This window comes from Myotis davidii, unplaced genomic scaffold, assembly GCF_000327345.1.
Source record: "Myotis davidii unplaced genomic scaffold, ASM32734v1 scaffold281, whole genome shotgun sequence".
In the NCBI taxonomy this organism is placed as follows: domain Eukaryota; kingdom Metazoa; phylum Chordata; class Mammalia; order Chiroptera; family Vespertilionidae; genus Myotis; species Myotis davidii.
Genome location: NW_006293784.1, coordinates 6,824,606 through 6,848,459, shown reverse-complemented (window position 1 = coordinate 6,848,459; position 23,854 = coordinate 6,824,606). Strand labels below are relative to the sequence as shown.

The following is a 23,854-nucleotide window of genomic DNA, read 5'->3' as shown; positions in this document are numbered from 1 at the left end:
TGCGATGGCCAGACCTGTCTACAGTGTGGACACCACTTCCCCGACAGGACATCCCAACCTTGGCTTTTAATAAACTGAGGCGCTGTTTTCACGCTCTTGGTGAAAATACGGGAGATGCTTCCTGAGTTGGGCTGGGGAGAGTCAGGAAGAAAGGGAAGGAGTAACCCAGGAAGACAGGAGAAGCTGCTCTGGTCCTTTGACAAATTTCTGCTGTGCTCCTCTGGCTGATCTGCCCCACTCACATTCTGGTCATTTTCTCTCTAAAATAAGGCTGACCAGTACCTCCACTTGTGTTGAATGTTTCCATCCAGGGCTTGCGGACAGTCTTGCAAATGTGTCATTGGCAGCAAGGAGGTCTAGGTGTGGTTGTGGATGGTGAGATGCAAATTCATCTTTGCCTCTGGAAAAACAAGTCAAAAGGTAGGGCTTGCTGTCGGTAGTCAGATCCTCTCTAAATCCAGTATATTTTACTGCAGAGTGGGATACAGAAGAGACGAGAACTAACATTTATAAGTGTGTTGGGCGCTTTAGTTATGTTCTCACTCAATCCCCCAACAAGTCTGAGGCAGGTGGCATTCTCCCCATTTTACAGATGATGAAACTGGGGCTGTGTGTTTGATAAGGTATTGACTAGAGGACCCGAGGGACCCGGTGAGTTAGATTTGAAGCCACGTTGGTACACTCAGTAATCCATGTGCTTTCCACAGGATCATGCATCTTGTGCTATGACCACCTCTGGTCACCCAGCACTTCTTAAACTCCTGTGGTTTTTCAAAGCGTGCCAGGAGTGATCGGCACGAGTGATTTGGATTTCATCTTTTAAACATATTTGATTTAAATTTAAATTGATTTGAATTTCATATTTTAAATATATTTGCTTTGTCTTTTTAAAATATATTTTCTTTGAATTTTATATTTTAAATATGCTTGGATTTCATTTTTAAATATATTTAAAACTGTTTTTTAAAAATACAAACATGCAGTTGTTAGCTACCAAATTATAACACAGTGGAAACCCATGGCACATAAACTTGTGCTGACAGATTATTGAGCCAATCTTGAAATAAAGCTTCTTGGGCTCTCCCTCCTTTCTCTCTCTCTCTCTCACTCTCTCTCCTAACAGAACTTAAAAAAATTTTTTTTACTGATTTTAGAGAGAGAGAGGAAAGGAGAGAGAGAGAGATTTGTTGTTCCACTTATTTATGCATTCATTGGTTGCTTCTTAGGTGCCCTGACCAGGGATCAAACTCAAAAACCTTGCCATATCGGATGACGCTCTAATCAACTGAACTACCAAGCCAGGGCTCCTAACAGAACTCTCACATATAAATGTACCTATGGTAAAATGCACAGTTCCTAAGCATACAGCCCATGACTACTCACACATGCAGTATACTACACCCACATAACCACCACCTCTGTCAAGATAGCCACTATGTCCAGCACTCCCAAAAGTTAGTTCCCTTGTGCCCTTTCAAGTCACTAGCACCCCTCCCCCTCACTAGTCTGACTCTAGAACCAGAGACTAGTTAATCATATACCATGGGTTAGGAAGGTTGTGGGTCTGCACTTCCAAGAATGCAGCGCTCAGTCAACAGCCACACAAGGCTTAGAAGCACGTATTTGGTCCATGCTCCTCTCAGGCCTTGGTGAGCTGTCATAGGCCCATGTGGAAGCTGCTATGTAGCTCTACTGCTTATAAAAAGTGTTGTGTATTTCAGGTTTGACTTTTGTATCTAGGTCAAGAAATTTAATAGTCCTAATAACAATTTGATTTGGAAATTTTAAAATGTTCTAGTGTCAGGTGGATACTAAACTTATCTGAGCAATCTGTTATATAAATATTCAACCACTGCGTTGTATACCTAAAACTAATATTGTATGTCAACTGTAATTGAAACATAAAATAAAAAACATCTGTGAAAAAATGCAATAAAATGTGGTGTGCCTATAAAAAAATGACAAGGCAAGCTTAAAAAAATATTTGCTTACTCTTTGCAAGTAAAATAATAGAAGTAAATTAAATGCTGAGCTTGATAGAAAGTTGCAATGGTTATGCTTGTATTAATTATTGCAAATGTTGGTATTCATCAAAATAGTAATTTTTCCTCATAGATTAATTTCATTAGAAGTGTAAGCGAAATAATTTTTAACTTAAAAATGTATAAAAATAAATTATTTTTAAAATATTTAAAAATTAGGGTTGATATAAGATTTGTCTGAAAAAGTTATACTAAAAAGTTTGCAACCCACATCCTAGGACATAATTTGTTTGGGCATAGAAATTTGATGCCCTGCAAGTAGTTGGATTTTTCTCTTCTTGACATGCAATTTATCTCAGACTTACATGTTTCTGGACCGCCCTTGTTCTTTTCCTATCCAGTTTGAAGCACGTCCTCTATTTGTGGGCACAATGGAAACAAAGTAGTTGCCATGCTGCCACCTTCACCAGGAGAGCCCCACCTGAGACCTTCCTTGTAGGCCTGGACTGTGGGTTGTGTGTGTGTGTGTGTGTGTTATTAATAGCATTGGGGATTGTCATTCTTGTTCCACATATCTAAAAAGAATTGTACTATTTTTTTAAAGAGCAGTTTATTAATTTAGAGAGAGAGGAAGAGAGAAGAGAGAAACATAGATGTGAGTGTGTGACATCAATCAACTGCCTCCTGCACGCCCCCGACCTGGGATCCAGCTGGAAACCTGGGCATGTGTCCTGACCAGGAACCAAACCTGCAAACTTTCAGTGAACAGAATGATACACAACCAAGTGAGCCACACCAGCCAGGGCTTAGTATTCTTTTTTAAAAAAGGGAGAGAGACCATTTTCAAAAGTCATTTCTTGAAGTGGGGTTGGGGGGAGAGGAGGAGTGCATGGGCCTGAGGGCAGGGATTCATCACACAGCAGGTTGGAGAGAGCACAGGGCTATGAGCAGATGAGCTGGGGAACCTCGCTTAATCCCCACAGGACTCAGGTCAGTGAGTTGAGCCAGTCATCGGGCTCTTCTGACACAAGGACCAGAGAGGGTGGATTAATGTACAAGATGGTGGTCATCAGGGGCTGTTGGAGGTGCAGGTAGAAGGCAGACGGGTCCTGGGATGTTGGCTGGGGCCTCTCAGCTGCTGGAAAATGGAGGCTCGGAAAGTTGCTTGGACTGTGTGAAGCTGGACTCAGGATAGAACCAACCTAACACTTGGTTGGGCAACACACACTGAACTGGACCATGGAAACAGGCAGGACTTCCATGGTGGGAAGTGGGAGAGGAGAGTGGGAGCAGAATGGGCAACTCAGTGCAGAAACCTGAGGCTCCGAGAGAAGTCACAGGGTTCCCAACCTGGACTAGACTCGAGCAATTGCTGAGTAGAAGGGCCAAGAAGCAACCCAGAGGGTCTAACCAGAATGGAAACTGAGGAAGAGGTTCTGAAAGAGACTGCACAGCTCACAGTCAGGCAAAGAGGGCAACCTAATTCCACTCCCCACCCACTAAATTGGAGAGCATGACTGTTGCATCCAGCCCTGTAGGCTGTGGGTGTGGGGGAGGATGACTTTCTAGATAAAACCTAAGAAGGAATTAGGGAAGTGGGACCACGAGATGCCTGGTCCCATGTGTGACATCACCAGTGACTTATTCTGCTTTGCTGTGGCTAACTGCCCATCCCCCGACTTGCTACCTTTGTTATTTTCTATTTTTCAGTAGTTATCAGTACACAGCAGGTTTCAACCAGACTGCCTGGCTTCATATTCCAACATTGCCACTTACTAACCGTGTGGCCTTGGCCAACTTGTTAAATGTCCCTCGGTTTCTATTTTTTTTCTCTGGGAAGTTAGAATAATAATAGGACCAACTCATGGAGTAACTATAATTAAATGAGATCATGGATGTAAAAGCCCATGGCAGTGGGTAAAGGTTCAATAACCATTTGCCTGTGTTGATGGTGAGGGTAGAAATACTGGTAGCAGTAGAAGCAATGACAAACCAGTGGTCATGCACTTGTTTCAGAGATGGGGGCGGGGGAATAGAAGAGGGTTGGGAAATGGTGCCCTATTGGCTTGGGGCCCAGAAGAATCTGAGGAGAGCTTCCTACTGTGATTCATCTCTGGGCACCTCTCATTCCGGGTTGGTCCCCACCAGCCTGCCCACAGCTCTGGACATCCTTCCTTCCTTCAGGTCTCTGCATTGAAACCATCGCAGTAGATACTTTTTCCTGCTGGGAACCTGACTGCCCCAGTTTCTGATGGTGTTGTGTGCCTTTCCATCAGTCTTCTGTGCTAGTCCTCAAGCCAGCCCCTTCTCCCAACTTGGCCGTGGGTATCAGCATTCTCCCAAGCACCCGAGTGTGACTTTTAGTCGTCCCTGAGTGGTTCTTCCCTCTCACTGAGTCCCCAAAATCCAACGAGTCCTCGAATCCTGAGACTCTTACCCCACGGAATCCCTCAGATCCTCCCCCTCCGCTCCCCTCCCACGCCATCTCCTTCCCATTCAGATCCCCTTTACTGCCCACTTGAGCCGTGTCAAGAGCATCCTAGAATTTCAGCCTCCAAGTTCCTCCTCTGCATTCCCAATTTAGCCTATGATTTGCCACCAGATTAATTTCCCCAAAGCTGGGGTTTACAGAGGTTTTTGGCTATGACTCACAATAAGAAATAACTCTTACTTCCCAACCCTGTACACACATACAAAACTCACAAAGCAATACTGGGCTTTGATATTATTTTTATTCATGACCATGAAATTGACTTTGTAACCCACTAATGGATCATATTCCACAATGTGAAAACACTGCCCAGCGTAGCTCTAATTATGTCACCACCTTAGTGAAAGCTTTCCATAGTCCCCATCATTGACTGAGTTTACTATAAGTTCTTTAACTTAGCATTAAAGGCTTCTTTCTAGAGAATGACGCCAATTTTTCTGTCTAACCATTTTGGTACCTATTTCCATTCATGTCATTTAACCTCTCTGGGCCTTAATGGTCTAATATTTCAAAAGGGAAAAATATTCCCCCAGCTTGAAGGCCAGAGATAGACCTGATGATCCATTTAGTTTCTTCTATAACAGCTATGATTCTGGGATTGTAAACACCCAATGTCCAATAACCACACAACTCTCTTCTCTGGTCTCCAGACACTCCCATATCTACTTATGTCTTTGTTTGTGTTGCCTCCTCTAGCTGCCTCCATTGAAATCCCATCAAAATCCAGCAAGAGCAAAGGGCACAGGAAGAAAAGGTCAGGACATACTCCAGGAATGCAATCAGTCCACTAAGACTGCAGCCACTAAGCCTGGTATTTTACACACCAGTGGGGAGAAAGATGAAACCAAAGAGGTGGGCTAAGCTAGTTTATGTCAAACTTAAACCTTCAGACTGCGATTTCATCTTAATTTAGAAATCATGGGGAGTCATTAATATTTTCTGAGTAGGTGTGACACGAGCAAAGGTGAGATTTAAGAAGACTGATTTGCCTGGAGTTGGGGACATCAGAGGTTATTTCAATAGTAAAACGGGCATAACCTGGAGGCAGTAGGTGTTGTACAGGCCAGACCAGAGATGGGTCCTAGAAATCCAGGCAGACAACACCAAGGAGGTTCAGCTCCAGCCACCGATAAGCCTCCTGGAGAGCAGAAGGAGCACATTGTAGAGATACAAGGGGCAGACTCGAGCAGAGGGCCAGGAAGGCGCCGGCTCCTGCGGCTCTGGCAACACAGCACCGGGACGTAGCCAGGAACTGGGACCCCGGAGCAGGAGGCCACTCCTTGACAGGACTGCTGAGAGCAAAGCTCTTGGCGGAAAAGAAAAGGAGCCGCCCTTTCCTTGTGTATGTTCCCCCACGTCCCGCGTGGGGTTCAGGGTTTGGTATCTGGAGGAGGGGCCGCACACAAATGAAAGAGACGAGACAAGAATATAATTTGGAAATATTGGGGGCCAGGAGGGCAAGCCCAACTCAAGGGGAAGGACTTCCACTGGTGCCCAGGCCTTGCCAACCTTTTATTCAATCTTGGATACACATCTAGCTCTTAGGCATGCAATTGCGGTAGCAGACAGACTATCTTGAAGGTCAGTAAATATTAGAAGGATTTACTCTGAGACTATTTGATCGGGAAATAGCTTGAACCCCCATTGTCTGGATTATTTGATCGGGAAATAGCTTGAGCCCCCATTGTCTGGACAAGACAATCAGTGCATAGCTCTGGCCCTTGCCATGGGTTCAAGGTTCACCAGCGTTCCGGGATCCCTGTTTGCCCTTCTCTGCTAGTGAAGACGGTGGGCGGCCTCCTGCATTTCCTCAGGTCCTTTATGTGATAATTTGACTACCAAGCACTTTCGCAGGCTGGTCTGACTCACAGCCTGAAGTCTGAGTGACATCACACTGCCTCCAAGGTCTCTGAGGATCAGAAGCAAATTCTCTCTCCTCCTGGGCCCAGTGCACGGCTCATTCAGAGTTAGCCTACATACAAGTGTGTTGGATTGGATTGAAAAGGGATTATAATCTCTGTCACCCCACAGATGTCACTGGCTGTTTGTCTATCTTCACTGATGATTCTTGGTGTCTGCACCTTATATTGTTTACCTGAAAAAGCCTGCATGCCAATGCTCTCTGCTGGCTTATGCTGATACTATGAATTCATTAACCTGAATGTCTTTCTAGAAGAAAGGCTTGAGGTGCAGCCTTGACGACGATGGTGTGTGAACGGCTAAGGGAGAAGTGAGAGTTATGTGGTCGTAAGATTTGTTTCTCCTCATGCAGAGAGAAACCAGCACCATTCCTATTTCTCCTCATGTGCTGTCTTCCAGGTTTATCATAGACATCATGGTCTCCCACCACCCAAGGTGCTCAGTGGTTGGGTGGAGCCCCTCAGGGAGTAGTGCGGGTTGCGAGGAAGCTGAGTCTTGTGCTGGAGCTGCTGGAATCTGTGTGGGTCCCACCATAGACAGTCTGGCAGCCCCACCACAGGTGGGAGAGGCTGGCTGTGGTTCCTTTGGGGCAGCACGCTGCTGGCGGTGGACAGGGGGCATCTGACTGCCAGGAAAAGGGCACAGAACTGTTTCTCTAGGTAAACTCTCTATAAGCACCCGTTTGTGAGATTTCATGGTTCGTAGTTATTCAGTCAACACATACTAAATGCCCCTCTGCCAGCAACAAAACAGAGAGAAGGCAGGTCAATTCCATTTTTATTTTTTGTTTTTAAAATATATTTGTATTGATTTCAGAGAGGGAGAGAGAAATAGAAACATCAATGATGAGACTCATTGATCGGCTGCTTCCTGTATGCCCCCCACTGGAGAGCAAGCCCAAAATCTGGGCATGCACCCTGACCAGGAATTACCATGACTGCCTGGTTCATAGGTAGATGCTCAACCACTGAGCAACACTGCCTGGGCCACTTTTGGGCCTCCCAGTATATTTTTTTAAATATACAAATGGCTAAAAATTTAAAAATCATAATATATTTTATTTTTTTAAAATGTTTTTATTGATTTGAGAGAGAAAGAAACATTGATCAATCAGTTGCCTTCCTTATGCACCCCTACCGGGGACAGAACCAAAAATCTGGGCATGTGCCCTGGGAATGGAACCAGCAACTTTTGGTGCACGGGACAACGTTCAACCACCTGAACCACACAGGCCAGGGCTACAAATCATAGTGTTTTGTAAGTGTGTGTTTTTAAAATTAAAATTGCATGATGACTATTGTTTTCTTTTCTTCCTGTAAGTACAACTTGTGTCTGAATTCATGATTTCGTTTACAGAAAGTAAGTCTAAATCTGAGGCTCTCTATGAACATGGGGCCTGGATCTCATGCCACTCCACCCTCCCACCCCAATCCCTCCCAGGGCTCCCCTCCAAGGCCCTGATGCAGAGAAGACAGAACTCCCTCTCATTATGGCTTTGATCAATGTCAGACTGTTCACTGCTTTCATTCAACCATAGAGGGATCTCCCTTAGACTTCAAATTGAGCCTGGAGCTTTGATCTGCCCCAAGGGACTACACCCAGATGCAAGACTCTGTCCATGTCTGAAGCAAGTCTTCTGGGTCGTGAGAGCCTTTACTGCCATCTCATCCAATAAACCATGCTTCTTGGCTTGAGTTCTCCCTCTGATTCTCCATAAGCATGAAAAATGGGAGAACGCCCTATTTCTGAAAGCTTAGACACGCTCACCTGTAGCAACAGGAAAAGAAGGGATTCCCCAGAGAGACTCTTTGGCTTGGGCACGTGACAACCGCCTCTAAACCACTGAGCCAGCAATGGAAGGTGCCCCGATGTCCAAACACTGAAGCACATGATTTGATTTCCATCGTGATTATATGAGGAACTGCCAGTACCCTCTTTTAAAGAAACAGCCAAAAGGACCTAACCCAAAGCATTAACATATTTACAAGATTTTGGTTTTAGGGAGCAATGGTCAGAGGGACCTATTTCTTTGAAATCTTCTTTTCCAGCTTTGAGGGGACCCACACTGGGGGCTTCTATAAGGCCAACTGACCTCTGAGTCAAAACTTTGCTGGGTTTTCCTTACTCAGACTTTTCCCCTAAGAATTTCAAGCCAGCTTTGAGAGAATTAAGGAGTTAACACTCAACCCTCACCATCTTCGTGAAGAACAGGGGTTCTGTCTCTTCTAGAAATGGGGAATCTGAGACCCTGGCGCCTGTTCTGTGTCTTGGGTGGTGGGTTGATTCCTGCCCCAGAGTTCACTGACAGCTGAAAATACAAAGAGGTGGTGAGGACCGAGAAGTGATGCAGGTAGAGAGAGTTGTCGAGAACTCGGTAACCTGGAGAGTGTTGATGTGGAAAAGTGTCTACTCTTCAGAAAAAGTAGATAATTAGGTGAGAAAGAGCGGAAGGAATAATACAGAATCTAATAATAATATGATATCATTAAAGGAATAAAAATATTTTTTCATATCAATCTCATCTTAATTATAAAGAGGTAAATATGATGATGTAGTCGCCACAATTGTGGTTTTTGGCAAACAGCTATGTAATTTTGTTTCTTCACAGGCTGGAGCAAAGGAAAACATTTAAAAATGTTTTTCATCCCAAGAAGGAAAAAAGACACAAGTAGAAGGATCTGTTTTCCCCCAGGCCTGATCACACATTTGAAAACATAGGACACCCTTAAACATATTTATTTTAGAAAGTTTCTGTCCACTAGAGAAATGCTAGGAAACAGAGCTAATTACTCTGTGTTTATCTTAGTGTTAGTTCTTGAAAGAAGAGGAAATTATATAGTACCACATCCATCATTAACTACTGAGCTTTGGACATCCTCAGTCAAGTGACTTTTAGTGTGTAATTCTAAAGGAAATAATGACTGTTTCCTTCTCTTTCTTTGCCTTTAAAAGTGAAAATTCAGGTATAGATTTTATATGAATCCTGGTAAATGTGATCCACACAAGATCTCCATCTCCTGCTAGCAAGAACATTGGCCCTAGTGACTCTTTTTTACGTCTAAGAAAAAAAATGCCATTCAGCATGTATTTATTCAGTGTCTGATGTTTTACTGGGCACTGGGGATGAAATAGTGACATCCCCCTCCCCCCCCAAAAAAGTAGAACCTTGGAGACTCCTCAAAAAATTAAAAATATGGCTACCATATGAGCCAGCAAATCCACCTCTGGGTATTTATAAAAAATAAAACACTAATTTTAAAAGCTGATGTACCCCTATGTTCCTTGCATCATTATTTACAATAGTCAAGATATGGTATCCATCCAGTCTAGGTGTCCATTAATAGATGAATAGATGGTGAAGATGTGAGATATAATGGATTATTACTGAGCAATAAATAAGGATGAAATCTTACCATTTGTGACAACATGGATGGACCTAGAGAGTATTATGCTAAGTGAAATAAGACAGAGAAAGATGAATTACCATGTGATTTCATTTATATGTGGAATCTAAAATATATATAAAATCTTATCTAATAAAGAGGGAATATGCAAATTGACCATCACGCAGTAATGGTCAAGATGGCTGCACCCACAGCGGAGGCAGAGATTCCATAACACAAGATGGCTGCGCCCAGAGTGGAGGCCAAGTTCCCATAATGAGCCTTAATAAGCAATCAGCAGGGACCTGAGGCTGCGTGGTGCTGGGCCAGGCAGGGTACCTGAGGCTGCGCCCCCTGCCTGGTGGGGCTTAACAGGGCACCTCAGGCTGTGCCCCCTGCCCTGGCACCAGGCCACAGGACCTGAGGCCACACCCCCCATCCAGCAGGCCTTGATGGGGGACCTCAGGCCGTGTCCCCTGCCTGGCGGAGCTTGACAGGGGACCTCAGGCCACACCCCCTGCCCTGGCACTGGGTCAGGTGACCTCCCCACCCAGTGGGGCCACGCTCCCGTAGTCATGTCATAGGCCAGTATCTTCCCTGACAAAGGCCAATCTTAACCTTAACTGGGCCTATTGTCTTTTTGCATCTACGATAACATACCTTTGGAAAGTCAAAGTAATTTTCCTTTTTTTGGACTCCTCAAAGCACAGGCACTGCTCTGTGGACACCACAAATCCCCTCACTGTTATTGAGTTAATTATTGACTGTTAACTATCCTGTACCCACCTATGTAGAAGAAGTATGTGTCTTCATTTTACTTTTTATCCACTCCCAGAGGTTTCTCTGCTTGGCTTTCTCCCGGCTCTCTAACCTATCACCAATGGATTTCATATAAACCACCTATATCCCTCTTTTGATTGTAATGTATAAAAATAGATGAAAAAACCATTCTTGGGAGCATTATCCCAACATATATATATATATAACAAATTAATAAACAAAACAGAAACAGAACCACAGATACAGAGAGCAATCTGATGGTTGCCAAACAGGATGGATGTGGGGGTTTGGATGGGGAAAAAAAGAGAGAGCTTTGAACTAGTGATAAGAACCACACCAATAGACGTAAAATTACAGTCAATGATAACTGCTTATTTTTCCGAAGAAGAAATCCTCCTTATTCTTAATTCATCCCTCTTGCTTCCTTGTATACCAGTGGCTTCCTCCCTCCAACTTCAATCTCTTCTTGTTCACTAGATCCTTCCTCCCAGCATGCTCTGGTGTCCCCCTTTAACCCTGCCTCCAAACATATTGAAAGAATAGTTTTAGATTCTTCACCTTCTCTGCAGCCTGAAAACAGTGTAAGCTGGTTCCCACTGACACCCACTGAAAATGCTCCCTCAATACTGGCAACAAGGATCTCCCCGTTACAGAATCCTCAGCCTCCCCACAGTGTCTAACACCCTGACTACCTCCACCTGCTCATCTTCTTTCCTTCTCCGATAGTGCTTTTTCTCTCTCCTTACACCGCTGAGAGAGTGGTGCTCCTGGAGTTCTGTCCTCAACTGTCCCTGTCTCTGTCCATTCTGGGAGATAGCATTCACTTTCCAGGCTTCAGTGGCACTCTCTGTAATCATAGCTCCGGTCTGAGTCTCTCCTGAGTTCAGATCCGCATTTCCATCTCAGCCTGTACTCTTGCATGCCCTGTTGCTTCCACTGCCCTGCCCCACTCTCCCCACTCCCAGGAAGAATGCATTGTTCCTTGCTCTGTCCTCCCATAGCACGTGCCGCACCCCTCTGCGCCAGCAGCTATCCCGCTGTAGCGTATTTGTCTGACTCAATAGTTGGGGGTTCCTTGAAAGCAGGGAACGTGTCTTACTTACTTTTGTATCCTCCACTTCGAGCATGGGGTAGACCCTAAATACTAAATGATAGTTTACCTTCTGGAATACTATCGCAGTAGCAGGCACGTTTTCTCCTGACCTACCGTACATCGCCAGGAATCAATTACCCAGCTCTGACTTTTTCTCCGCGCCCACCCCTCCCACCCCACCCCGGACTTTTATTAACTTAAATGTTATAATGCTCATTCTCATCTCTAGAAACGTGCACTGCACTTCTCCTGGCCCAATTCCAACCCCGCCGATTCTGTGCTAGATGTAGAACAAAAAACCAGAAGCTCGCTATTTGATTGTAAGACTCTTGACCTATAGTCCTGATGGGACGATGGGCATGAGGTCTGAGGGTCAGTGCAGAATATCATTGCAACTAATACCAATAACAAGGGACTTGGAGAGCTTTGACGTACAAGTTGGAAGAGAAAGCATCCGCCCGCTCCTGAAAAATACCTACCACTCTGCGGCCACATTTTCTGTGTGTGATTTAGAATGTGCTTTTGTGGGCAGCAGACTTCACGGTTTGTCCGAAAACTGATGAGATAACAATATACCTCTTAGCATAACAATATACCCCTTAGCTTCTCTTTAAGGTTTATGACTTCAGTTCTGCCTCTGTAGATTCAGAGCACCTGGCCTGCCCTTCAAACGTGCAAAGAGAAAATCTCTCTAGGTTCTCCTACTTTCTGCATAACCACATCCCCCAAGCATTTATAGTTGCTAAGTACCGGATGCACTGAAAATCCGCACAGCACGTTCCAGATGTACAGATCTGGAAGGACCTCTGAGCAGGAACCTGTCAGTCCTGCCCCGCCCCACCCTGCCACCGAACTGGAGGCAGAGCTCTGTTTGCATTGAGAGAACTGGGGGTGGGGGTTGGGGGGGGAGGCTCCACAGAGGCGGAGGCAAGAGATGCTTATCAATAGCTGGTGGCAGACAGCTTTCCAGCTGACTCCTCCCTGCTTCTCCTAGCCTCACAGGCAGGTTGGAGAAGACACACCCTGAGAATATTTTTGACTGTTCCACTTTTAGTAAAACGCTGGAGGAAATCCATATACAGTAAGCCTGTGTGTTTGGGAGTGGAGAGTATGATTTTAGGAGAGAGAAAAGAAGACAGAATCTGCTGAGGGAGTGGTAAGCAGAGTGACGGTCCTGGAGAACGCAGCGAAGTGGAGGCCAGACTCTGGAGGACTTGTTAGGGGTGAAGACCAGAACATCGTGGATCAGAGCAAGCCGGAGCCAGCAGTGGGCAGGCAGCTCAGCAGAGACAGCCCAGCCCAATGTAGTGCCCGTTAAAGCCTTCCCGGGAGCAGGGCGTCTTGAGGCCCCCTGAGCCATGGGTGGCCGTGTGGGATTCAGGGAGGAAATTCTGGAACATGAGTCAAAGAGCAGTAGCGATGGCAACAACACTGAAAGCCAGCTCTGTCTGGCTCAAGTCTGGAGCAACACACGCAGAGGACCCAGCCTCCCACAGGTCACATGGCCCTCACTGAGGTCTCTTGAGGGCTGCGTTGGGGCTTCCTGCTGGCAAGCGACCAGCTTGAGCAAGCCCCAACAGAAAAGGGCAGGGGTGGGCGGGGCAAGAGTGACATAAAATCCCAATGCAGAAATGAGACCAGGCTCCTGCAAAGGCCTGGAAACGGACAGAAATACTTCAGAACTCTCTGTGTGTCTCATCTTCCTCTCCACGCAAATGCTTTTTTCCCCTTTTCCTGTGCAGATTCTTGATTCGTCTCTGCCAACCATCTTTCTCTGCTCCTCATTTCGTGGGGCAGAGCATTTCCTGTGGTTCCCAAGTTTCCTGGTACAGACACAGCCACACATACCAACTGACAGATGGTCTCTCCAGGGCCCAAATCCAAGCTCCCAGGTGAGAGAATACAAATGGCCAGCTTGGCCCTGACCGGTTTGGCTCAGTGGATAGAGCATCGGCCTGCGGACTGAAGGGTCCCAGGTTCGATTCCGGTCAAGGGCATGTACCTGGGTTGCGGGCACATCCCCAATGGGAGGTGTGCAGGAGGCAGCTGATCGATGTTTCTCTCTCATCGATGTTTCTAACTCTCTACCCCTCTCCCTTCCTCTCTGTAAAAAATCAATAAAATATATATTTTTTTAAATGGCCAGCTTGTTTCAAGGGCTCACTCCTGATTTTATCAACTCCAGCTGGGGTGCAAGGTCACGAAGTGCCAACATGGCTGGCAGGAGCCACCCCTGTGAGGGTGGCATGGAGGGAATTCTCAGACAAGTGGGGAGGAGAAATGTCCAATCGATGTCTATTCTGTCACTTGTCTCTGTTACCACTCTCAGTGTTCTTGCTGTCCTCTCTTTCCTGAGATCTTTACATGGCGGCACCCTTCTCCTTATTGAGGTCTCAACTCCAGTATCACCTCCTTGGAGAAATGGCCCCTGAGCACACTTGCTAAAATAACAACTTCCTCGCCCTCACCATTTCCATTCCCTCCCTGTTATGGGCTGAATGTGCCGCTCCAAAATTCATGTGTGGAAGCCCTAACACTCAGTATCTCAGAATGTGACTGCATTTGAAGATAAGGTCTTTAAAGAGGTAATTAAATTAAAATTAGGTCATTAGAGTGGGTCCTAATCCAATATGACTGGTATTCTTTTTAAAAAATATATATATTTTATTGATTTTTTACAGAGAGGAAGGGAGAGGGATAGAGAGTTACAGGGATCAATGAGAGAGAAACATCGATCAGCTGCCTCCTGCACACCCCTATTGGGGATGGGCCTGCAAGCAAGGTACATGCCCTTGACTGGAATCAAACCCAGGACCCTTTCTATTACTGAGCCAAACCATTTATTGGCAGGGTTGGGTTCTTTCAGAGGCCTCTCTCCTTGGCTTGCAGATGGCTGTCTTCTCCCTGTATCCTCATGTGGTCGTCCCTCTGTACATGTCTTTGTCCAAATGTCCTCTTCCTATAAGAATACCAGTCATGCCCTAACCGGTTTGGCTCAGTGGATCGAGCATTGGCCTGTCTGGCGGGTATGCCAGAGCTCTGTGGGCATAGAGAAGTGGCTGTGGTTGGAATGTGGGTTTTGGTGGTAGCTAATGCAGAAGGCAGGCCTGGGGTCGGGCTTGAAGGACAGACAAGAAAGGGCTGAGGCTGGGCTGGGGAAGAGCCTTTCCATCTGCTGTTGCATCAGGGAGAACTTTCACTCCCTGGTGCTGCTGCTTCCCCATCCAAGAACGGGGAAGGGTCCCCTCCTAAGCAGGTTATGACCTCCACTGCACCCCTGAGGGTATGCAGTTTGGCAGGGAACCTTGCAAACCAGCATTTGGCATGTCACTGCCACCGACCCCATTTCATTTGTTGACCAGGTTTTGCTGAACCTGTTCATTTGATGAGCTGGAAGGGGTAGGTTTTGTGAAGTGGTTGAGGCATATGTTAGGACCCCCACTAAACACTTTGGAAATGAAAAGCATATGTGCACATAACGAAATAGAAACAGCATATAGGCCCAGTCATTTTGTTCTGGATTTGGGAATTGCTCTGTCTTCAAAGCATTAATTGTGTCCCCATGACACCCAGCATCTCCTTCAATCCCCCATCTGCCAGCCACATGTTCCACATGTTTCAAACTCCGAATCCAGTGTTGGCATCAAATAGGCCAAATGTCCCAATGCCTGATTCAACTTCTCACTTGTCATCTGGAAGTGTCGACAGTCTGTGGACACAGAAGTGCTAAACTTGCCATCAGTTCCCAAGCGTCCAAATGTGAAAACTGGAAAGATCTGTTTGTTTCCCCTTTTCTGGCTATTCCTGTATTCTGCTGTTTGTAAAACTTACCAACAATATACTACTTTTGTTTATACCTCATAAGAGCTTCATCTTTTGTGAGATGTTCTTTCCTTATTTGGCCTTGTTGTGCTCGCTTCTGGGTAGTTTCTCATCTCTACTTCCAGGTTCACAATTCTGTTTTCCAACTTAAAAATGGGCTCTCCTGGTGTCATTTTGAAGGAAAAAGTGGGTTCTGAAAGTTGTAAGGCTTGTGAGGAAGGGTAGTTTGTAAGTTATATAAATGACACATTCCAGTAAGCCAGGACAAATAGAATAGGGAAACTGAGATGGTTAAAGGGCTATTTGGAGCTACCTAGTAAATCCCATCTTCCTTAAACCGGGAACACTTAAGAGTAAATGATTTGCATTTTTCATCCCCAATCCCCAACCACAGGGCAAATAACTTATATCAAAGTACTCAGGGAGACAGATAGCAGAAGTCTAATTAGTGTCATTTGCTGACCATCCCCAAGGACAAATGGAGTTAAACCTTTTTTCTTGACCTAGAATTGGCCTTCGGTGATTCCGTTAGGCCCTGGAATGCCTCAAGATCTTCCTACAATGGAGTCTAGGGACCAATTTCTTAAGAACTATGTACTGGGTATCTCTTCTACTTTAATGTCTCTCAAGTTAGAAGGCCTTCTGGCTCAAAGCCCTCCTCTTGAGTTTCCGGTTCATCACCGTCCACTGGGAGACTATACTCGTTCTAATCAAGACTTGGAAAGGAAACAAGTTGGAACCCTCCTGGGAAGGACTCTACCACGGAGACTGCTGTTCAGGCTGCAGAAGGAGGTTGGCCCCATCACACATGGGGTAAGGGCTGACCACCAGCTTCTCTGGTGGAGACACCTCAACTCGGACGGCCATACCAGGACATAGCCCCTTGAAATTAACATTAAAGAAACTGTAAGCTGTCTACTTGCCTTAGGTATGGCAAATTGCAGGGGCTTACAATGTGGGCCTGGGAAATGTGTACAATCCAGATCGTGCTTACCCAGTTAAGTTATTGATCATAGATAACTTGAATGACTTGGATATTTCGGCCTTTAGGCCAAAAAATTGGCTAGGACTAGATTTAGGAATAGATGTCACAAGACAAGATCCCCTAGGCCACTGCCATCACCATGCAAACAGTAGTAGGATATAAGGGAACGAATGCCTGGGTGGAATGGATTAAATATTCTGTATGAGCCCTAAATAAAAGCGACTGTTACGCTTGAGCAGCAGGAAGGCTAGAGGCCCAAGTGGTCCCATCCCCATTCGGATGGACCTCAGCCACTAACAGGGTGGAATGTGTGCTTGCCCTGTATCAGGAGGAAACCGCTTGGGGAAACGCTGCCTGTAAGACTCTCTCCCTGTTGTTCCCATCCAACAGAGGTAAAGAGCAGGGATTCCCCCAAACGATCAGGCCCCAATCGGGCCCTGCCCTCTGACGTAAACTATACCTTCTGCCTCTCAAGGGGAGGAGCAGTGCTCAGAGTTTATGAGACATTTATCCGGATGTGTAAATGGCCGAGTATCCTCAGAAGCCAATCATGCTGCACTGTCGATGCCCTGTGCTGATGTCTGGTGGTGTTATGGGGGACCCTTACTTGAGCCTTGCCCAGCAAATGGAGTGGGACTTGTGCTCTGATGTAATTGGCTATCCCTTTCACGTTGGCATATCGTAAACCTTTTTCAATGGACAGACAGACTAGGAAGAGGAGAGAGAGTTCAAGGGGCTCCCTTGATCCCCATATGTACATAGATCCCATTAGGGTTCCAGGAGGAGTGCCAAGGAGTTCAAGGCTAGAAATCAGATTGTTCTGCTCTGGTAGTCCACTGTAAACAAGAACGTGGTTGGATTAATTATATTTACTAGGACCAGCAAAGGCTTGTTAACTATACTTGAGATGCGGTTAAAGGGACAGAGAGCAGCTAGATGCCAGCAGAGGATGATGTGGGAGAATAGGTAGGCCTTGGATATGATTCTGGAGTTTGTGTAATTTTGAGGACCAGTGTTGTACATTCATCCCTGACAACACAGCTCCAGACAAAACCATCACTAAGGCCCAACAGGGATTAACAACTTTAGCCAATGAGTCAGCTGAGAATCCTGGAATTGAGGGTCCTTTCTCCGATTTAGCAATGGTCCGGAGAATGGAAAGGAATGACAGCAGTGGATATTATATCATCCCGTGTATAAGAGGTCTTATCCAAAGGTTAATTGAAACCGCATTGACCAAACAGCAAAATAATCTTCTCCTAGAGTCTAGGACACTGCAGAGCATGAAAGTCAACGAATGTTAACCAAGTTTGAAAAAAAGAGTTAAATAAGGGGGGAATTGTGAGAATAAACAAGTAATCTTTTCTGTCAAAGCAGGGAGTTTAGGCAGCTGCCATTTTGGCTTGCATGACTTGCAGCAACCCTGCGGGCTGCCATTTTGAAACAGCAAAGGCCAACCCCTTTCTTTAAATTAGCCAATCACGTAAGAGTGTGAGCCTAAGCTCTGTGACCAATCAAGAGTGAAGGACAGATCACATGCATCAGAATAAAACCAGCCCAGACCACCCACTCAGTCTATGTGCTGCCAGACTCTGAGTTGGTACATACCTTTCTGCAGAAGTAAAAATATTTGCCTTGCAAAAGAAAAAAAAATATTGGCTCTTCTCTCTCCTCCAATTTTTTTCTTTCTCTTTTTAAATCATCCTTGAAAACCCTTTCTTTGCTTTTATTAGTATTTTCATTTCCTACTTGCTCCTGGCTCACTCTAACCCAAGTTCCACTCATCCAGATCGACCTTCTGGCATTGCCACCAACTCCCTCAAACTTCCTCTTCCTGGTCCTGGAGAGATGCCTCTCATATGGTTCTGGATTTTTATCAGGGTCCCCAAATCTCTGTATTAGTAGAAATCAGCCATCCTGTTGCTTGAGGGCTAATACTGCACTGGTCCCTTATTTTATTTTTTAATTTTTTATTTCAGAGAGGAAGGGAAAAGGAGAGAGAGATAGAAACATCAATGATAAGAGAGAATCATTGATCAGCTGCCTCCTGCACGCACCACACTGGGGACTAAGCCCACAACCTGGGTATGTGCCCTGACCAGGAATCGGACTCTGACCTCCTGGTTCATAGTCAATGCTCGACTACTGAGCCACACCAGCTGGACCTGGTCCCTTACTTTCAATAGCAAAGTAGTTCATACATAAAAGTTACTTGACAATATTTGTATCATTTTTATTAGATTGCTTTTTACATTATCTTGGAAGAGTTTATATAGACTTCGGGTTGGGTACTAATGAGCCATTTATTGCATGGGTACAAATTTAAATTCCCATGTACACCCTGATCACAGCAAAATCCTGTTAGCTTTAAGGGGCATGAAGTTGGCACTCAAGGATACATGGGATGTGCAAGTAAGGAAGTGAAGCCAAACATATGTCTGACCACATTATGTACAAGGTGTAGGTGAGCCCGGGCGTAAGTGAATAAGAGCATGAGCTTTACCTATTCCTGAAATCACCGAAGATTACCAGAGAGAAAGATAAGGGGGTGACTCACCCGTCAACTTCATAACAGCCCATTGGCTATCCCTTTTTCTTATTTACCAGCAGCTAATCCACTAAGAGCAGTGGTGCCACTCCTGCCTATGTGGCTTCATGACTCAAAGTCTTAAGATTTACAGCATTTTCTTAAGAGACAAAGGCCATGCCTGTGGGTAACTCCTTTCAACACCCATAGGTTAGTCATTTATTGCAGATGATCCATTCATGTAAATTGATTGCCAGGTTCCCTCTCCAGAGGAGAGGTCATGTTTTCGTAATTGGTCCCCAGCCACACAGTGATTCATCCCCAGCACTCTGTGACTTCTGTGTGCCAGCCTGGAGGGAACAACGAGGCAAGAACAGCACCAGCCACTAAGGACCTTTCTAATTTACCCTAGAGCAGCGGTTCTCAATCTGTGGGTCGCCAATCTGTGGGTCGCGACCCCTTTGGGGTCAAACGACCCTTTCACAGGGGTGGCCTAAGACCATCGGAAAACACATATATAATTACATATTGGTTTTGTGACTAATTACTATGCTTTCATTATGTTCAATTTGTAACAATGAAAATACATCCCGCATATCAGATATTTACATTATGATTCATAACAGTAGCAAAATTATGTTATGAAGTAGCAACAAATATAATTTTATGGTTGGGGGTCATCACAACATGAGGAACTATATTAAAGGGTCACGGCATTAGGAAGGTTGAGAACCACTGCCTTAGAGGATGCCAAGACAACTTCTCAATCCCAGCAATGGGTCCTTCATTCCACATTTCCCTGTAGGCTGAAAACTGGGTGAAATAATTTGTCTTTTCACCATTTATTAATTATTTGGTTATTTTAGGGAGTACAGGAATTACTGAGGAACCAGATGATATTCCTGTTTTTCTCCCTAGTTCACATAAGCCAGTGCCTGCAAGCATTCATTGCTCAGTGTTTTTCCAGCTGAGTTGTAAAAGTCAGGACTCTGGATTCTGCCCCTGGACAAGGAGAATGAGCTTAGATAAGCAAATCACTTTCCCTGACAGTAAAATGAGATGATATTACTTGTCTATCTCTCCCAACGAAAAAGAGAGTATACATAATTTGAATTTCCTGTGCAAAATGTATTAAAGAGGTAGCTGATATTGCTTCATAATGAAGTTGCTTTGAAACTAGGTCTACTTATCCAAAATAAGTGGTCAGTCTTAAATCAGTTTCCTGGGGAATAGACATTACATTTTTTTCATTGTATTTTACAAACATAGTAACCCATTCATTGAAGCTTTCACTCTTATATGTTTTATCATTTTTAAGGGGCATTAAATAGCTAACTAGCCCAGCCAGCGTGGCTCAGTGGTTGAGTGTCGACCTATGAACCAGGAGGTCACGATTCCATTCCTGGTCAGGGCATATGTTCAGGTTGTAGGCTCGATACTCAGTATGGGGAGTGCAGGAGGCAGCCGATCAATGATTCTCTCTCATCATTGATGTTTCTATCACTCTCTTCTTCTCCCGTCCTCTCTGAAATCAATAAAACTTTAAAAAAAAGTTAACTAAAGTGGAAAAGCATTGAAAATGATAATAGCAAACAGGCAAAGGACTTTCCACCAATCTCCACACTATATGAATTTAGTCATTTAGCAAATATTCAATGCCTACCATGTACCATTTAGCAAACATTGAATGCCTAACATGTACCAGTCAATAAAACACAAAGACACATGGGCATGTGTCGGGGTGGGGTGGGGGGAGGCCTGGGAGAAGTCAATGGGGGGAAAAGGAGACATATGTACTACTATTTGTAATACTTTAAACAATAATAAATAAATCAATAGGAAACAGCAAAGAATTCTGCGTTCAGGGAGGGGAGTGGAAGAAAGGCAGGGGCCCCAACAATAAATAGTAGACATAAGAAATAAGTAAAGTCTATGGCATGCTGGAAATTGATAAATACTATGAAAAAAGTAGAAAAAGTAGAACAGTGTAAAGGGGGATCAGCAGCATGAGGAACTGGGGAAGGTTGGAGCTGCAATTTTTAAAACATCTTTTATTTATTTTTAACTTTAAAATGTATTTATTGATTTGAGAGAGAGAGAGAGAGAGAAAGGGGAGGGAAGAGAAACATCAATTTGTTGTTCCACTTATTTATGCATTCATTGGTTGCTTCTTTTATGTGCCCTGACCAGAGATGAAGCCCGGAACCTTGGCAGAGCAGGACGATGCTCTAACCAACTGAGCTACCCAGCCAGGGCCTGGGGCTGCGATTTTAAGCACAGTGGTAACATGGTACATGCATGGAGAAGGTCATATTTGAGCAAAGACTTGAAGGAGATGAGGGAGTTAGTAGATAATGGGAGAAGAGAGTTCCAGATACAGGCAACAGCCTGTGCCAGGAGGTGAGCGGAGAGGGAATCTTGTGTGCAAGGAAGACCAGCCGGGGGGCCCTCGTGGCCTGGGTGGGGTAATCGAGGGGCAGGGTCATAGCAGGGAAGGCCCAAATGTAATTGTTTGCTTCCTTCTGGTTTCTTACAGCTTTATGGATCATGTACTCATTGTTCTCTGACATCCCCGGATCCCAAGTCGCCAACATGATAAGGCTACTTGGGTCACTTTCTGTAATTTCTAAGTTCATAGAAACATTGCAGCCCATTAGCGCCGAACATTTTAAAAACATTGATATACCCATGTCTTGGCTCTTGTGAATAATGCTGCAGTGAGCATGGTGCAGATATCCCTTCATGATAGTGATTTCATTTCCTTCAAATATAAACCCAGAAGCGTGATTGATCATATGGTGGTTCTATTTTGTTAAGTGTGCCCGCAACCAAGGTACATGCCCTTGACCGGAATCGAACCTGGGACCCTTCAGTCCCCAGGCCAATGCTCTATCCAGTGAGCCAAACCAGCCAGGCTGGTGGTTCTATTTTTAACTTTTTGAGGCACCTCCATGCTGTCTTCCATCATGGCTGTACCAGTTCACATTCCCACCAACTGTGCTTAGGGTTTCCTTTACCCGCATCTTCGCCCAGATTTGTTATGTCTTGTCTTTTTGGTGGTAGCCGTTCTAACAGGTGTGAGGTGATTTACATCTCCCTGATGGTGACTGATGCTGAGCACCTTTTGGTGTACCTGTTGGCAATTTGTACGACTATTCAGGTCCTTTGCCCATTTAAAAAAATTGGATTATTATTTTTTTACAATTGTGTTGTATGGGTTTCATGTATATTTGGAGGAGAAACCTCTTACAACTATACGGTTTGCAAATATTCTTTCCCTTTCTGTAGGTTGCACTTTCATTTTATTGACTGTCTCCTTTGCTATTGTGGGAAAGGAACAAAATTTCTCAAGGTTCTTCTGCCTGATCTAGTAATCAAATAGACATGAGACAGATTAGCAAGAGGAAATAACCAAATTCAATACACACAAACGTATGGGAACCTCGCATTCATGAGAGAGTCAGAGGTCCCACATGTAGGAGAGGTTCCGAGATAGAAAGGGGGATGGAGGTACATGACGTCCTGAGCTAGGAATGAGGTAACACACCTTGGGGGCTTCGAAGGGTCATCCCAGGATAAGAAGAGCAGATGTTTAGTTAATAAAAGTCTGCCTTCCATATAGGTCAGTTGAAAAGGTTACCACTGATAATCTCTATGGGCAAGGCCCCTAATTCAAATTCTTCTAAGCAGTTAAAGGGGTGCAGAGGGTAGATGTTTCTCCTGACCATGAAGCTAAAGTTGCTTTTAGCTCAAAACAGTTTACTACAGAGGCATAGCTTGGGGTGACTCGTTCTGGACCCCGCATTGTGCAGCTGTTTAGTTTGGTGCAGTCCCACTTGTTTATTGTTGCTTGTGTTGCTTGTGCTTTGGTGTTATCCAAACAAATCATTGCCAAGACCGATGTGAAGGAGCTTTCCCCCTGTTTTCTTACCGGAGTTTCTTTGAACATTTTTATTTATTGATTTTTAGAGAGAGAGAGGAAGGGAGAGAAAGACATCGCCACCTAGCCACACATTCACTGGTTGTTTCCTGTATGTGCCCCACCAGGGATTGAACCCACAACCTTGGTATATGGCCACAACGCTCCAACCAGCTGAGCTACCCCGCCAGGACTCTTCCAGGAATGTTATATTCTCAGGTCTTACATTCAAGTCTTAATTCATTTCAGATAATAAAGTTAATTATCTGAACTTAAAAAAAATTAATCTTGGACATCCTTAACCATTTCAGTCAGCTATTACCCACTTACATGAAACCAAACACTACATGCAATCTCTCTCCCAAGCATCAATATTCTTTGTAACAGCCTTTCCTAGAGGAGTAGCTGTGCCCCATTCCCCCTTTACTAAAGGTATTTTGTATTTAACTGTTCCCTCCTTCATCTCCAACTTCTGTGAAAAAAGATAGATTTTCTAGGAAGTGATTCATTATCTCATTCATGAAGCAAATATTTCCAGAGAACCTGCTACGCACCAAACACTGGGTAGACGCTGAAGATGCAGTGGGGAGCAAAGAGCAAAAACAAATGAGCTCTCAGTGTGAGGGGCACGTGTCCACATCAGAAAGCAACGAACATGGGAGCAACTCACCTGGGATCTCAGACAACTGGACAGGGCCCCTCCCCCCGACGCAAGTGACTGAGCACTTCTTGGGAAGGCTTTGATTCTGAGAGAAGGGTTACGTCAATTCAGTGCAGAAAGGATGAGATTGCCTGCAATTCAGGCAAAAAATAAGCAAACACCATTAAAACAAACAAGCAAGCAAACAAAAAATTAGTAAACACCATTAAAACAAGCAAACAATCAAAAAATTAGTAAACACCGTTAAAACAAGCAAGCAGGCGCAGTACGTGCTTCGCAGACTTTTCCTCC

General features: G+C 44.8%; 1 protein-coding gene and 1 long non-coding RNA gene across 2 annotated transcripts in view; one reads left to right on the top strand and one right to left on the bottom strand.

The window, feature by feature from the left end:
- Window positions 1–87: 87 nt before the first annotated feature.
- LOC107183732 lies at window positions 88–23,735 on the bottom strand. Its single transcript, XR_001514550.1, has 3 exons — window positions 23,573–23,735; window positions 5,512–5,611; window positions 88–400 (listed from the first exon to the last, which is right to left on the bottom strand). It is a non-coding gene; the product is annotated as an uncharacterized LOC107183732 (long non-coding RNA).
- LGALS3 (lectin, galactoside-binding, soluble, 3) overlaps window positions 21,457–23,854 on the top strand; it is a 15,135-nt gene continuing 12,737 nt past the window's right edge. Inside the window, exon 1 of the mRNA XM_006767690.2 lies at window positions 21,457–21,464. The gene's annotated coding sequence lies outside the window, so the exon portion shown is untranslated. The remainder of the gene's footprint in view (window positions 21,465–23,854) is intronic.